The 16,530-nt window shown below is 42.4% G+C and overlaps 1 protein-coding gene across 2 annotated transcripts in view; it reads left to right on the top strand.

Moving 5' to 3' along the window:
• The first annotated feature begins 2,967 nt into the window (after positions 1 to 2,967).
• LOC107224593 (protein slit) overlaps positions 2,968 to 16,530 on the top strand; it is a 200,743-nt gene continuing 187,180 nt past the window's right edge. For both annotated transcript variants that reach the window (XM_046742928.1, XM_046742927.1), the window contains exon 1: positions 2,968 to 3,459. The gene's annotated coding sequence lies outside the window, so the exon portion shown is untranslated. The remainder of the gene's footprint in view (positions 3,460 to 16,530) is intronic.

Raw genomic sequence — 16,530 nt, 5'->3', positions numbered from 1 at the left:
ATCATAAAATTACACGGAAATTGAAGGCATTCTTTCTCGAGAATAACCCTAATGGTCGGGTATTCGAAAGCGTTTCTTGTTCAACCCAAAAACGAGGGTGACAAAGGAGTAGAAAAGAGAGATTAAGAGAGAGAGAGAGAAAGAGAGAGAGAGAGAGGGTAAAAATACGAACAATAAAATCAGGGTGGGCTGCCCATTGTTGGCCGAAATATGGTTCGTGTCATTCGGCTAATTGAATACAGGTTTTTTTTTTTTTTTCGGACAAGTGAGACGGCGTTGTCCCGTCACGGTTTTCTATTTTATTTCACGTACACATATAAGTTCGGCCACGCTGTTTTAGGAACGCGACATGCGCTGACAGACGCGACACGTTGTCACGCTTTTTTCCCCCCGCTTGTTTTTACACTTCTTTTCCGAGAGCGTGCTACCCCGGAATCCGCAGGATATCTTTTAAAACCAAACAGCTGTTTTTTACCCAACTGTTTTCCCTACTTCTCTCGTCTTGGTTGCCCGTTTCCTTCACACAGCCCAGCCTCGTGCCCCAAACGAAACAAATTTGTCCTCGTACAAATTTTTTCCACACCCTTTTTTTTTTTCACTACCGAAGTGAACGATTGTTATCGTTACTCGTGTACATGTACGTATACATGTAAACTTACAGTCGACGCGACGCCTATAGGCAGGTGAAAGATAAACAAACGTCGAGTGTAACCCGAATTTCCTTGAATTTGGATGGAAATGTATAGATGAAACATGACCCCGGTAAATCAACGTTTTCCACGGACTTTGATTCGACAAAGTTTAGCTCGCAAACTCGATTTCCCTAACCGAGACGCCTCGTGTGTGCTTCGTTAAACGTGCGGTGTAACAATTCAGTTGTGCAACTACGGTATCCTGCAACAGGGTTTCAGATCCGTAACTCTGACGCGTAGTTCAAATTTAAATCCGGCACTAATTACAGCTGACACATGGCCAGGTAACGTATTGCCTTCGCAGTAAACACACTCATGCATAGAAATAACAACCTCCGTCCGCATAACTTGCACAATGATTCTAGGAAGTCCATTGTATAAACTGTTGGCATTACCTTTATCAATGCTCACACATAAGCGCGTTTAACGCAGAGCCGATACACGCAGCTTCGTGATTTCACGTTGTAAACACACACACACACACACACACACACGCGCACATCTGTATACAAACAAATAATTGCGGGCGGAGAAGGCAGATAAGGCTTAGTTTGATACAATTTCTGAATCATACCGCGACGGTCGGCATCGCGTTGATTTCATCGACATCGTCGGAACTTTGCCAAACAATATGAATAGGCGGTGTTTCCCTGTATCTGATCAGTGTTCGTGTAAAAATGTACATATACAACGCACGTTTATTTTCACAATGAAAGACCGTTCACCCCTTCGCTTCGCTCCGGATCGGTTCGCACAGCCTGCAACCCCAACTAGGGTATTACTATAAGGGTAGTAGGATCGCCTCCGGTGAAAATGTTTAAATCAGACTGTCCGTTGACGGGCAAAGGGCACCCTCCTCTGCTACGTGCAATTATAACTTTCATCACATTCAGTCAGATTGACTGGATAGGAGCGAAAAAATAGCGCTCTTGTGCTGTAGGCAAAGCGCGATGCTGAACGGGGCTGTGGAAAGGAGAAAAGGGGGAGGACGTCTCCATTGTCAGAAAACGAGATCTGGGAGATGTTTTTTACCCTCTTTACTTTTTCCTCTTTTTTGCTCCGCGGCAAGTAAGAAGATCGCGGAACGACTTTTCCGGCTCTCGCGTATACCGGGGGTTTAAAATTAAACGCTTTTCTCGCCTCTCGCGAAATCGCTTTGCTCAATCTTATATATACACATATATATCTATATATACATGAAACCATGGCTTTGCAGGTTATATATCGTTTACCGTATATCCGTATCAACCGAAGCTCAGTTAATTATCTACCAAGAGCTTGAATCTATCATGTTTGGATTTTACACACACCGAAGACGTGATCCCGAGCTTTGCGGGATAAAGAGATATATCGATAATCGCGGAACCCGGCTTTTCGTGAATGTTGGCAAACTGTTTCAAGCCTGTCATTGAATAAAGTAAAGTCTGTCCCATGCGTTTAACACTGTAGACTTCGCCTGCAGACGAGAAATAAAACATCATTGGGCGAGAAGAACAAAATTAATTCTTTCTTTAAAAACTATCTTACTGGCTTGTCATTACATTACTACGCAGTTGCGTATTTTTAAATTGAAAATATCAAAGGTTCGAAAGTTTCATTTCACTTTTGGAGCGTAATACTACGATTTCTGATTTCTTGTCAGAATAACAATCTTGAAAAAATTCGACAAGATCTATTTTGTTCTCAAATAAAAATTTCCTGCGTGCAATGATTTTCATCCAAAAAATTAATCGAACATTGCAAAAGTAATTGAAAATATTCGTTTTACATCTATTGTGAATCGGGAATACTCAAACTTTCACCGAATTTCTGTTCCAAACAATCTAACGATAAGCTGTCCGTTCGAAAATCAGGATTCTAAACAGTCTAGGAAAATTGTACATGAAACATCTCCACCGATTGACCAAACGTCGTTCCAATTAATTTTCAAAATTCGAAGAAAAACATTTTTCTCGTACAAAAACCCTCGCAATGAATTTCGGAGCGACAAAACGTCTTTTCAAATGTCACGCAGACGTCCTGTTTTCGCGTGAAATTTTTCTCGCAACGACAAATTCGCAAGAGGTTTAAATTCTGCTATTACAGATAGTGAAAAAGGGGGTGGACCAATAACGAGAGCCGCAAGTCCTGCAGCAGCAACCCTACGCGAGGGGTGCAGAGTGTACAGTGGCTCCGCCGGGACGAACGTCAGCGAGCGGAAGTCGGGAAGAGAGCCGCGCAATCTCTACTTCTGATTGGTCGCGGTAGTTGTTCGTGCCACGAGCCGTTCAGCAGTTGAGCGCGAGTCTCCGAAGAGTTCGGTCGCACTTCGTTTGGACCATCTCAGAATCACCGTGGTCGACAAAAGTTGCCCGAGCAGCAGTGACGATCCGATAATTTCGAATACATTCGAATAATAGTCGAGATTTTTCGCGGAGCGATCGGATCGGATCATCGTAGTGCGGTTGCGTAGCGAATTTCGTAATCGGGAGTAAATGGTAAATCGATTTTACAGCCGAGTGTTTTTTACGCGATAATTTACACGGCTTGATATTACTACGCGTATGTAACATGTGGTTTATGTTGTGATTGTGTTTTCGGTAAAAGTGCGCGTGCGGAGTTTTTATTTCTTTCTTTGACTCTTCGACGTAATTTCGTTTGTTCGGATATTTCGTTTACCGTTCGTCGTAGTTGTCAGGACTTATCTGGGTAAATACTTGCCGCACGTTTATGCGATCGTTTTGTTCGTCGCCGATATTTGTCGACCGCTGCACTGCAAGATCGATCGGTAAGTTTGAACCTAAAGATATTTTACGAGCGTATTTTCTATACAGTGTCAAGTCCTTTGGAACTTTCATTTCTTGTACCACTCAGCGGGTATTCAAATCACCCGCGCTCCTTATTCTGGAACCGGGTTTTCCGATGGCACTCTGCGAGCCCGCGAGTTTCTCTAGAGTTTTCGAAAAACTGTTGCGAAGGTATGTTCAATGGAAGCGCGCATCCGAGCCTTCGACAAATTTACTATTCAAATATCTCTCTCGTATTAAATCACTGCCTACTCGCACAGCGAGAAAAGTGTAAGATCTCCGAAACTCCCGATTGAAAGGAGGATCGGCGGCTTCGAAACTCGTCGAAAACTCGGTTTCGCAACGTCTGTGCTAACGATGACGATTACGATATCGAAATAGGCGGGATGAATCCTTTTCTTTTTTCTTTCTACTTCGTACGGATCGTAAATTCGTTGAAACTGAATCGCTAATTGCATCTGCAGGTTTCGTGACTCTGTAAGGATATTCGAATGTAAAGGGGCGGCAGTATCGCGGGTTGCTTGCCTTCCGAGTCGCTTTCCTTCCCACCTCCTTGGTTTTAATCTATGCAAATTTGGCGATAAGAATGCAAAACCTTAGGGCAAAAGCGTCGCGGTCGAATCGCCCTCGCACTAAAATATTTGAATAATACGGTGTCCCGAGTTATTGGTATTAATCGCTTATTGTTGAGATTGATAAGATCGGCTCGCGTGCGTTTCTCGAAGTAACAATTAGGCCCGTGACGTTTTTAAAATGGCGGTTGGAGAGAAGGAGAGAGGATCGCGATTTTCGCGGCCGCGTTACGCAATAACTCGCGTCCGCAGGTTCGATCCGCGCCATTCATTCTCCTCCATTCATCGCCGCACGCATTATCATTCCGCGTTTTTTACTCCGCGCGAGGTACGACTTAGCCGGCGGAGAAGTAAGAAGCAAAAGGAGCAAGTCGAGAATGGAAGGAGAATGAACGGCGAGGAGGAATGTAAGCGAGGCTGAGGGAACGGGAACGAGAGGAACAAGAACTCCGGGATCGTGGCAGCGAGACTCCGGTTTACGAGTCGTGATGCAGCCGCACGGCTCTTCGATTCCGAATGGCTCTTATTATGCGCGATCCTTTTCTTTCAATACGGCCTCTCGCGGTTCGTTTTTTCGCGATTTTAGCGCTTATTCGCGGGTCGCGTGTTTCCGCAATTATAACGCAAACACCGCATCGCACCGAAGTTAGTAACGTTGTCGTAACGATTCGTGCTGAGGAGAAACCGTCGATATTTCGGGATTTTGGAACTGTCTGAAACGCAGTAAGCCGTAATAAAGTGGAACAAGTTCATACTTCGAAATCTTAGTTCTTTAAACATCATTGTAAAATTAAGGAAATAGCGACTTTTTCCACAATGTTTCGTTGCGATAATGTTACCAACTTCAACCACGTAATTACCGCACCCTGCGAAACGTATAATCTGCGGGTCCAGAGAGACCTGAAGCAAAAGCTACATGCGGAGAGATTGGCGAAGGGTGAGAGAGACTCGCGAATTCTTCTTCGTCGCGGAACCTGCTCGACCGCTCCGACTGCACGTGCACGCTTTTTCCGCGTGCTTCAAAAAGAAAATGTTACGGCTTATCGAGAAAATTCATTCCCGATTATACCTGCAATCGCGATCAATATTGTGCCCGGAAATTTTATGCACGGAAAATAATAATCGATACTTGAAAAATCGTGGACAAGTCAGGCTACTCCGATGTCGAATTTTTGGAAAAAATTTAAGGTTTCATCACAGTTTCGGTAAAATACTCAACGCATAACCGAGTATGCTCAACTATCAGTTACAAGTGAAAGTTTGAAGCATATCGAGCAGATTACTAAGCACTTTGAAATAAATAAACTGTAATTTCTTATGGTTAATTACATTTTGTCGTTCATTATTTCAACGTCAACAGACTCGAGAGGTGTATATTCGAATAAAACCAATTTCGGATGAGCAAACCCCGGCATAGTCAGGGAATTTGACGATCCAAAATTAGTGACAACCGCGTCAGTGTTATCCTCCCGATTCTCCTCTGGCAGCCATAATAATTATTCCTCGAGTGATAGCGAGCTTGAGAGGCACGCTGCATAAGTGCGCGACTACCGCGGCATGTACAGGGGCTTTTAGGCAGCCGTGTGGAAGCGCGATTACTGATTAGAGTTTAGGAGCAGGTTTATTCTTGAGAGTAAATAAGTTAACGAGTATGTTTATACTCGCGTCAAGTTCTCCCAAGTACGCGCAATGCGCTTGCCTACCTCTACTTTGGACTTTGGAGGGTCAGGCAGCGTTCGTTGTAAGTGTTGCGTTTCGAATCGAGATGCCGATCCCCGGGCCCCAATTCAACCCGGACGGCACTCTCACGTCAAGTTTTCTTCTTCCTCTCGACTCGGAGTCCAATTGGTCGTTTGGACGAAAGTTACGTGCGCGTATCGCTCTCTCTATCTCTCTTTCTCTCTCTCGGACCCGTCGCGTCGCAATGTGCGCCCAAAATTACCCGCAACAAGATTTATCTCATTTAAATGAGGATGTGTACTATCCATAGGGCTAGATCCGACGTTGTCGCCTCTTTAAACTTTAGAGAGAGTGAGAGAGAGAGTGAAAGAGAACCACGTAACAGCGACGTGAACTGCGCTTGAAAGCTACGAGTGCAATGAAGCGTTTATGCAGCTCGTTGCACGATGCTCTCACAATCAGCTGTGTTGGATATCCAACGCTTACATAACCTAGCCGTTTATTGTTTACTTGGTAAAATAACCCCACCGACATTTTTACGACTCGAAATTACCCTGGACCGATTAACGTTTCTTACGACAAGATATTGCTGTCGTATATTATATGTATATACATATGTGTGTGTATATTTGTACGATAATTTAGCTGATGGATGTTGGTGAATTGGGATGATAAATTCTTTTAATGTAAAATTGCCGTATCTTCAGGCATTGCGAAAAATTTTTGACTCGTTTAACGTTTATACTGTGACCGCCGAAAGTCCTAGTTTTATTAAGTGCGGTATTTGAAACGGGGAAACACGTCGATTTGGCCCCTTTTTCAAACACGAGAGTTCATGTTCCCGCACCCTCGGTGTTTTATGATGAAATTCCTAATATTCATGCGATACCGTATTATACCGGCAGGAAGAGGAGAATTTTTTAGCCAGTTATGAAGGGAAGGGTTCGAGTCAATTTTGTGTCCCCCTTTCTTTCCAGTCTCGTCGTTGCAAAAGAAAAAAGAAAAAATAAATGGAGTAACAGAGTTGGAAAAACCTTCTGTATTATAAATATCTTAAATTCTTTACTTTCTAACATTACTTTTCGCTGGAATATATAATAGCTGGAAAATCGCGTTAAAAAAATTCATAGTCAGTTCGGACTGTTACAGCAGAAACATGCGATTTTGGAAGGCTTTTTTTCCTGTAACTTTTTTCGGTATAACGTCGTTGAAGCGAAATCAGACGACGGATTGGTAACCAGTACAAAATAATTCCTGGAATATGCTTCGGAAATGTTTGATTAGACGTGAGCGCTATCGTCCCTTCTCATTATCCTTTCACCTTGAGCCAACAGTATCTTTGACTGAACTTAGAAGGTAATCACAGAACCGAGTTAAGCTACCAACTCGGTTAATTAACGACTGGGCAAGGGTTAAGCCTTAGGGAAATTACGACGCGAGGATAACATTTCTGCAAAAAGTTGCAAGGAAATCCCCCAATAGTCTTAGAAGAAAGAAGAAGTTAAGCCGAACGTTTCCGAATAACCTTATTTCGAACAACTTTTTCCTCAGAATTTTATTTTTCACGTAACATTTTATTTTACTTTTCTTGTTAAAAAAAAAAAAATTGTTCGCCCCAGTCGGAAAACGACTTTCGTCCCATATTCTCGACGCGGTGGCGAGCGGGGTTGGGGGCGAGTTATTTGCCATAAAATTCCGTAAGAATCGGTATAAGTGACTCGGGTTTGACGCGTTTATGGGAGGGTGATTTGAATTTTAGATTTTCATGGATCATATGTATATTAGTAATTCCTGACAAATGATCGTTTTCGGGTGTATCTCGGAGCCTCTGATGCGCGTGTGCCTGCCTGAACATAGAGAGAAAGTGCGTCTCGGGAGAGGGTAGTTTGATTTATGGCTCGTATTTCAGACAGACACAGTCGCTTATATCTTAAAAGAAAATCTAGAAGTCGCTCTTTTGTCGGAACATAAGAGCTGTACGATGGCGAGATTGAATGATACCAAAAGAAGAAGAAGAAGAAGACGAAGAGAGTGAAGATTGCGGAAAAGTTTTCAGCCTCGTTCACCTGTCGTTAAAATCATTCCGGATGTAAGCTCGCCCCTCAGGAATGACAAATTCAGTAGTCCACTAAATCGCTCGTCAACTTATTAAACCTCGATATACGCAAATGAAAGGGAAAATTGTCCCTCCGCTGCGGACGGCGGATAAAGAAAATTGAAAATTGCTTCTTCACCGTTTCGCGGAACGGCGAACAAGATAAAACAATTAGGCGTTTTCACCCCTGCAGCCGGAGGACTCGAGGTACTACCCTCAAGGTATGCGAGCGTCCCCGTACCCGGGTATAAAAAGAGGGAGAGTGTATACTCCCCCACCCTTGGCGGGAACATTACGCGCACCCCCGAGGGAGGCTGCAGGGAGTGAATTTTATGGCCTCCGACGTTGGAGGGCGCGGATAGTTTATGTGGGAAGAAGGGGGCGCGTGGCACCTTACTTTTAGAGGAGCCGGATCGGCGAACAGGTGGAATTTGATATTGGCCTTGCATGGCATCGACCCGTGTAATAACGCCGCTGCATGTCGATTCGATGAAGAAATATGGAAATACTCCGCTCGCGACGTTCCTCAGATAGACACGACGGGAACCCCGGAATATCCCTTACACACATATATTACATATCTACGTGCCTTTGGGTGTATGCGTATATATGTAATATATATATTATACATATACCTGAGACCTAACCGTTTCATAAATTGAAATTTAAGACTTTTGTGCCGGATGAATTGCATGAATTATTCAAGGATCCCGTGTATATACGTATATACGTAATATACGTATTTCAAACCTTTACGAATTACAAACGTACTCTGTCAGTCTATGTTTCGCTGCAACAACCGTTTGGGAGAAAAAAATACTTCGATCACGCCTGTTATCGGACGGATAACGACTCATTCCCAGAATATTAACATCGTTATCTGTAGTATCGCGGCTTTGGGTTACACGGACGAAACTGGAAAATATTTTCTACTTTAATGTCTGTATTAATCCCACCGACGTGACTGTGTCAACGGTGCATATTGAAAATCTAATTCACGCTCGTTTAATTCCTCTGTTTTATAGAACTTATAGGTATAATAGTGAAACAAGCGCGAAGCTCGGTACTCAGTTTCAGTTTCGATACGGAAATCCTTCCCAACTTTTGTACAATATAGTTTAGTGTAGGTATACGTATACATACGTATGTATATTCGATGGTTCGTTGTTAATCCTGTCCGACGGCAGCAGTTTGCTCTGCTATTTGTCCGTACATTAAATTTGTATTTGAGCTTTGTAAATATCGTCTCGAACTGCTAATTGAACGTTCGAAACGGCCAGCTGCCAGACGTAATAATGCGAACCCAGTTCCGATCGGTGTACAACACAAAACCGAAATTGGAATTGGCTTTTTCTCTTCTCTAGTCTGTAACCGAGCGGGTATTGCGTTTCACCGACAACAAGTGATTCAGAACAAAGTCTAAAGGTTTAAATTCTCCACGAGGGCTTAAATTCGAGTGGTGAAAATTTCTCCGACGTTTGAACAAAGATTGAAAAACTATGGGACCCCGAGTTATTTGAGCTAATCAGCACCGATCCGTTCAATCTAATGTCTCGGAGAATATTGGCGAACGGTGCAGTTTCAAAATCGCTCTACGGACGGAATCTTAGTCAGCAACGATCGGCTACAGGCGAGATTCGCGACCTAAATTTTAAAAGGTAGTGCAGGGTTAGCTGATTTTTCCCAGAAAATCAGCGTTCCGAATTCAAGACATGATGCTGCAGGATCGACGAGGTCAGGAGCGAGCTTGCGGTCGGTGCATGTAGCGCATCTCCAACACGGACTCACGCCCACCCACGTATCCTGGCGATATCGCGAACCCCATTTTTCCCAGCATCGATGCACCGGGATAAACGCCATTTGACGAGACGACGCTGCCGCTCCATCCGGCGAGAGAATCGGAATAAAAATGAGAGAGAAGATGGGGGGAGGAGAATATGGATCAACGGGCATTGCGGCAGCTTTCATGGCCTACCTGGAGCGACGCGGGATTTCGCTCGCCGAGTCCGAAGATGAGACGGGAGATAAAATCGGGCGTGCATTTATCATAATTCAGTCGAGAATCGCCATTTTTCTTTGATGCACCTTTGCTCGTACGTTACGTCGGGCTACGCGCTCCCTGAACGGAATAAAGAACCCCGGGTATAAGAGACTCGTGCCCGATCGTTATCGGGCAGAAAAACATGTCCCTGCATCGTCGACGCGTACGTGTCGTGCCTCGGACAACGTCAGGAGGACCCGGTTTTACCACTCGACGAGGAGACGACTCGCGGACGCATGGCGAACGGACCTCGTCGTCGTCGAGGGACTTCCTCTTTCCTTAAACTACATACCGCGGAAAGACGAACGTCGTTTATTTATCCAGGTGCGCTTTGCTTTGCGGTTTCGACGAACAGCCTCGATCTCGGTCTCGATTACTTTGCTTCACAAATATTTTATATCGATACTCTTTAACTTTCCGTTTCTCTGTTATCAGTGAAAAAAGAAAGTCATTGTCATCGCACGGAAAATGAAAAGTTGAGATTTTACTAGATTTTCATGGTTTTAAAGTTTAGAGAATCACTTTCGATCATTTTCAGGTGGACGTTTACGTGTTTGTATATGTGTGATCGATTTTTTTGACCGACGATATCTCGAGAACGAGTGGCCGGATTTCAATGATTCTGGTCGGAATCGAAGCGGCTTTGGCTCTCGTAATAAATGTAATAAAAAGTATCGTCATTTCACTCATCGACCTTGTTAAGTCTGCAGATAAAATTGATAATTGTACTCGCGGATAAAAAGAGAAAAACGTTCGCTTCTGAAAAGCGAAGAACGAAATAGTCGATCCATACCGATTATTGTATACTATCGACGTTGCAACAGCTCTGCGAATCACTGCAGCGACAACACGAGGAAAGAGATAAACCTCGCGAATTCCTTCGAGGAATAAATACAAGCGTGAAACGATTCACAGGCCGGGAGTATGATTCATGAGTTGGGGGAACCGCGTTATATGTATACTGCTTATCGGTGTCGAGGTACGGATAAACCTGCGGAGGCGATAAGTTGAGATTAAGACTGCGTATATTATACTACATAAATCTGCACGGCCAGCTCTTCCTCCTTGAAAGTTTAACGAATAGCGGGAAGCGAGAGATTCCAACGTTAATATGACTCTAGTAATACACTGTGTCACGGATTTGTTTTTAAGAGGGTTTGTATTTTATCAGCTTGGGTATTATTGTAGCGGTAACGATGGCCACTGACGATAAGCTAAAAATAATGGACGCATTGATTAATCGAGTCGATTAAATCGGTAAAAATGAAACGATCATTTGATTGTTTTGTATTTTTTTGAAACGGTGCATATGAAATTAAAATTTCGTAAATTTCGGTCTGTAGTCTTAATAGCGGAAAAGTTTTTTGACGATTTACAGTTTCGTTGAAAATATTTTTCAATTTCAGGTGAAAATATTCATTAATCTTTCAATTATTGTATCAAACAGATGCTTAGTGAGTAAGACAATGATAATAATTTATACTTCAATCACATAAATTGATATTGTATCGCGTCGCTCATGGGAGTAAAAAACGAAAACCGATTGCGAGGAAAAATAATCGGGTCGGTCGATTAATCGAGTTTAAAAAATAGTCTATTATACTCGATTTAATCGATTATTTTTGGTCATTCTTATGCGGTATATGTATACATATATATTCAATCAATTTTTTCCCGACGTTCCGTGTGAGTTCTGTCGCCGAGAATTCTGGCGAGCATTTCACAATCAACTCCTTGATTACTCACTCACACCTACTCGCTTCCTCTTCCACCTTTCTTACCCACCCCCCCCCCCCCCCCCCCCCTCCCCCCCTGGCGCGATCTCTGATTGTCTCCGGGGATTGTTTCTGAGAAACTGGAAAGGATCTCCGGCGGCATCCGCGTCCCTCGGGACTCGCGGGTGACTCGAGGTTGACACGGCGAGGCGATGTCAAGGCTGAAGGCAAAAACGGTACTCGGGGACCGCGTGAAACATAAAGAACTCGAGCAATAAGAGTCGTCGTCTCGCTGAAAGACCGAGGAGGTGTAAGAACCTTATAGATTTATCATTAGCGGCCGTCGCAGAAACGGAAAGAGTTTATTAACCCGCTTGGAAAAGAAATCTATTGATGAAAAAAAACAAGTACGAAGGGTGAAAGGAAACGGTACGAAATTTTAAACCGGTGACAAAATTTCAGACTGTCGTGTACTTTCCAATTATCTACGTATACGCGTATACGATTATGTTTCCTTGGAGTGAATTTCCTACGTGACACGCGCAATGGGAAATAAAAATATCGCAGTAAAAACACGAAAGGTTTAGAAAACAATATATTTTCTTCTTTTCGATCGTACGAAATCAGCTTTAAATACTACAGATAATTATTAATTATTGACCCCGATTACCGTTATAATACAGTTGGTTGAAAATTTTTTTAAATACGTACTAATAATATTTTAAACTCACACGTTTCGTGTGTCGTTCGCGGACGGCGCAACTGGAATTAACACGTTTTAATGAAGGGTTCATAACGAATCGCGATAGGTACTAATTGGATTGAATAATTCATCCCCGATTCACTTTCTTCGGAAGACTGCAAATCTTCCGCGCGACAATTCATTTCCCCATAACGCAGGGTCGTTGGGCGTTGCAGCTCAGCATGGATCACATGAATTTTTCCTCCCCTAGCCGCCGCTCTTATTCTTACTCCGGCCTTTCCGCAACCCCTGTAAGACTCCTGCACGGACCCCGAGGCTATTAAATCTCCAGACCGAGAAAAAAGTTCTTCCGAATTCTATTTGTCTTGGTCCAGATTCCGTCGTCGACGTTGCGCTGCAGCTGCACTTTGCTTTCGATGTGTCCCGTTTTTACCTCATATATCCACGTCGCTCGGACACTTCCTCCGCTTCCGGTTTCGCCAACGACGATGTCTTTCGCCTTCCCTTTTACTCCGACGTTAATCGGTCTAGACACTGCGATCCCCCCCCACCTTGAGGTGTCGCGACACTTTCTACCATCCTTTCGCCCCTCGCCAACGACTGACCGACAATGGCCAATCCTATAGCTTCGCCAAAATGGACACCGAAGATGCACTTCCATGCACTTTCCTCGTGTCCCTCGAGGAGACCGAAGATGGCTTTCACGGTCGCAAAATGGTAATGGAAAGGACCTGTTCCACTCGGCTTGGCCACTCGACCATTCGATAACGGACCGATAATATCGAGCCTTTTCCACTTTCATTACTTTAGTCCCCCGATATCGCAAATCATTCGCGCGTTGTCTGCATGCCTGGGAAAATTCTGATCTGGTCTGAAAGGTTTAAGGTGGTTTTCCCAGGGAAGAGCGGTTGAAAATTATTATTTTGTTCAACGTTTTGTTGCGACTAGACTAATGGACGGAACAGATTGAACCAGAACGCATTTTAATGCTATGGATTTTCAAGTTAATACACAAAAAAGATTTTCAAATTGTCTGAAAAATTGACTCCTACTCCAGAAGTCGATCGGTAAAACGCTAATCACGTTTGTAGGCGTACGAAATATCCGAAATACAAAAGCCAAGACTTTTTAGAATCGTCAATATATCGTACAGGCTTCTGTGTAACGAATTTTAGATTCGAATTTTTTTTTTTTGAGAAATTAATAAAAACGCTCCCGAAAGTCTATAAAAAAAACACGAAGTCTGATAAAAAAAAAAATAGCATCCAAGCCAAAGTTCAATTTATCAAAAAATCGATTGACGATTCTAAAAAGTCTTGGTTTTTGTATTTCAAATATTCCGTCCGCCTACATACGTGGTTATCGTTTTTCCAATCGTTTTCTGCGAAGCTCCACTTAAGCTGGCGTGCAGGAGTCAATTTTCAAGATAATTTGAAAAACCTTTGTGTTCTTTTAAATGAAAATCCGCTGCTTCCGATTACGTTTTGATTGATTCTGTTCCTTCCATTAGTCTAGTCACAATCATTTTAGTCACTACTGCTCTTATCTGGAAACCCTCATTGCTCGGTCGAGAGTTTTCAAACGATGTTGAAAAAGTTGCGGGACATGTTTTTCTTCCGCAAGCACTTTACGATTAATGCGAAATAGTAATTGCAATTAGAAAAAAAACAGCTGTTGCCTGTCGTGATTGTTTGAAATAATTCTTGTGCCCCGACAACGAGACGAGTTACTTGATACCTTTGTTCCCTACTGCTGGAGTGATGCCTTTCGAAGACAAACACCAAGCAATGACGCGGCTCGGTTCAGCTGTCCAATAAATGGTACCGCGAACCATTGCGGATAACACAAGCTTGCATTCCTCTCACATCGAGACAATGCTGCCGGCTGCGGGGCGAGCTTAGATTCTCAGAAATTAAATCGTACGTGCTTGCATACTCGTCACGCAGCTAACGATAAGTGCCGAATTCTTTTTTGCCACTTCATTGATTAGCTTTATAGTGTTGAAAACTCAGTGAATTGTATGAGGGTCGAACATATTTGCTTGGATCATTGAATCACGAAAAGTGGTCATTTCTAGTTGCAAATGAGTGTTGAGAATATATAAAACGTGAGATTAACCCGTAAATTCCATACGTAAAATATCCAAAATAATCTGATTTGAGCCAAGATATATAATGAAATATCGTGAAAATCGTTAATTTACGCGGTTTCTAAAATTTCAACCTCACTCGTTGAAATTTATACCTTTCTTCATCGTGCAGTATCTCCATATTTTTCGTCTTAAATATCTGTGCCTCGAGTGAATTTTAAGCTGAAAATATAGAAAATTCAGTGAGTTGTGATTGAAATTTTGAGTAAAATGATCCATTTTCCGATATTTTGTTGTTTTATGAATTTTTATTCGAATTGAAAATTTCATTTTGGTAAAAATAAACAACTTGCCTTGAAATATAATAGTCAAAGAGTATCCTTGAATTTTTCCAAACTTTCTGATCGATATTCCCGTTTGTACGTAATGATTTTTGATTTGGGGTCTCCAGTGACCCCGGTATAACACCAGTGTTATACTCGTACATAGTCGGTGTGTAGCACAAGGGTTAAACGATTTCGAACGAGTTGACTTTTCGTGTGAAAAGAATTAGGATGGCCAAGTTCTGATTCATCGTAATTCTGAATAATTCTTATTTTGGTTTCATATCGGTAAAAAATAAATCACCGAATGTGAAAAGCGTTTATTGAAAAGAACCTTAGTTCTCGGTACGGTTATTTTGATGTCCAAGAAGCATGTGCATGGAATAATTAGGAAATACCAAACCCCCGCCGTTATAACCAGCTTGAGTTATTACGTATTCACCGAGAAAATGTTGAATAATAATTAATTGGGGGACTTATAAGCGGTGCGCTTGGAGGCGTTGTGTAAAAAGAAAAGAAGAGGAGGAAAAAATCAAGGAGCATCCTTCCTCGGAGGTGACGCAAAGCGACGAGAATTAGCACGGGGGGTTAATTGGTCTCTGCTGACCAGTTATTCCCCCGATTTTTAAGTTGAGAGTCCCTGTTCGCTGTCCCAAGCCGCGCAGGTTCGCCTGCGAAACAAGTCACGACGCACAAATTAGTTTGAAACGACGTCGCGACGCGGAAGTTAGAAAGTGCGATGGTCGAGAAACTTGAATTTATACATGTTTAAGGCGCTTGGCTGACGAAAAATTTATAAATTCTTATCAATTTTGTTACCTGATTGTTGGAAATTCAGCACTTGACAAATTATTATATTCAACGGCTACGAAAATCTTTTTTAATAATACGAACCCATTGACGTCTTTATTTGTTCAGAAGAACTATTTATACATAGCCAAGGAAACTCGATTTTTTTTTTTCATCGTATCGGTATCGTCGGATATTCAATTTTATCACACTGCACCGATATTGATTACAATAAAAAAAAAATGGCAGTATTGAATCGACATAACTGGCAGGAGAAAAAAAATTTGTTTCAGTAACTCTGTAAGGAATAGTATTTCAGAATAACCAAGCTTGCGTGGAATGAAATCGAACGAATCTACCAGATTCTGAACCATTTTGAAGTAATTTAAAATAAAGCATCGGTATTCAAGCTTTTCCCTACAATTATAATATTTTTTATTTTTATATTTTCAAAAATATCATCGTACCTCACGAATACAATAATCTGACAAATACTCAATGTACGTCTGCCTCCCAATAAAACTGATGTAAAGCAGTAATTTTTGATGAATCAACAGCCTTTTAATCCGGAAAAAAGCACGAAAACACCTCATTCTTCAAGCTTTAAACACTTTCGATACATTCGTATATTATCAGCGATGCCCAGAGCGGTCTGCGCAACATTTCACGTACCGATTAACTGGCGGGAAAGTTCTCTGGACCGGTATGTGAACATGAAGCAGGTATGTGGATCGATCTCGATCAGATAAATGCCTGAAACCGTAGAGTACGTAGGTATAATAATTGCCTATAGATACCAATTGCATATGCTCGTGATTAGCCTTTGGCAAAAGTGATTAAAAAAATTTTTTTTATCTCTATTTTGTTTTTTACCCATCTCATATCGAGTCGCTCTTATTGCAATTATCGGCGTAAATTCCCGAGTGGTAATTCGTGCATGCAGGACGGACATCGAGCCGCGGCAGCTGCGCTCGATATAATTGTACGTGACATCGAAACTCGAGCGGTCGCTTGAACTCTACGAGAGCCGACCGATACGATCGAT

The sequence above is a fragment of the Neodiprion lecontei genome, chromosome 6, assembly GCF_021901455.1.
Source record: "Neodiprion lecontei isolate iyNeoLeco1 chromosome 6, iyNeoLeco1.1, whole genome shotgun sequence".
Taxonomy (NCBI): Eukaryota; Metazoa; Arthropoda; class Insecta; order Hymenoptera; family Diprionidae; genus Neodiprion; species Neodiprion lecontei.
Note: the sequence above shows the minus strand (reverse complement) of the source record. Positions and strands in the feature narration are given on the sequence as shown.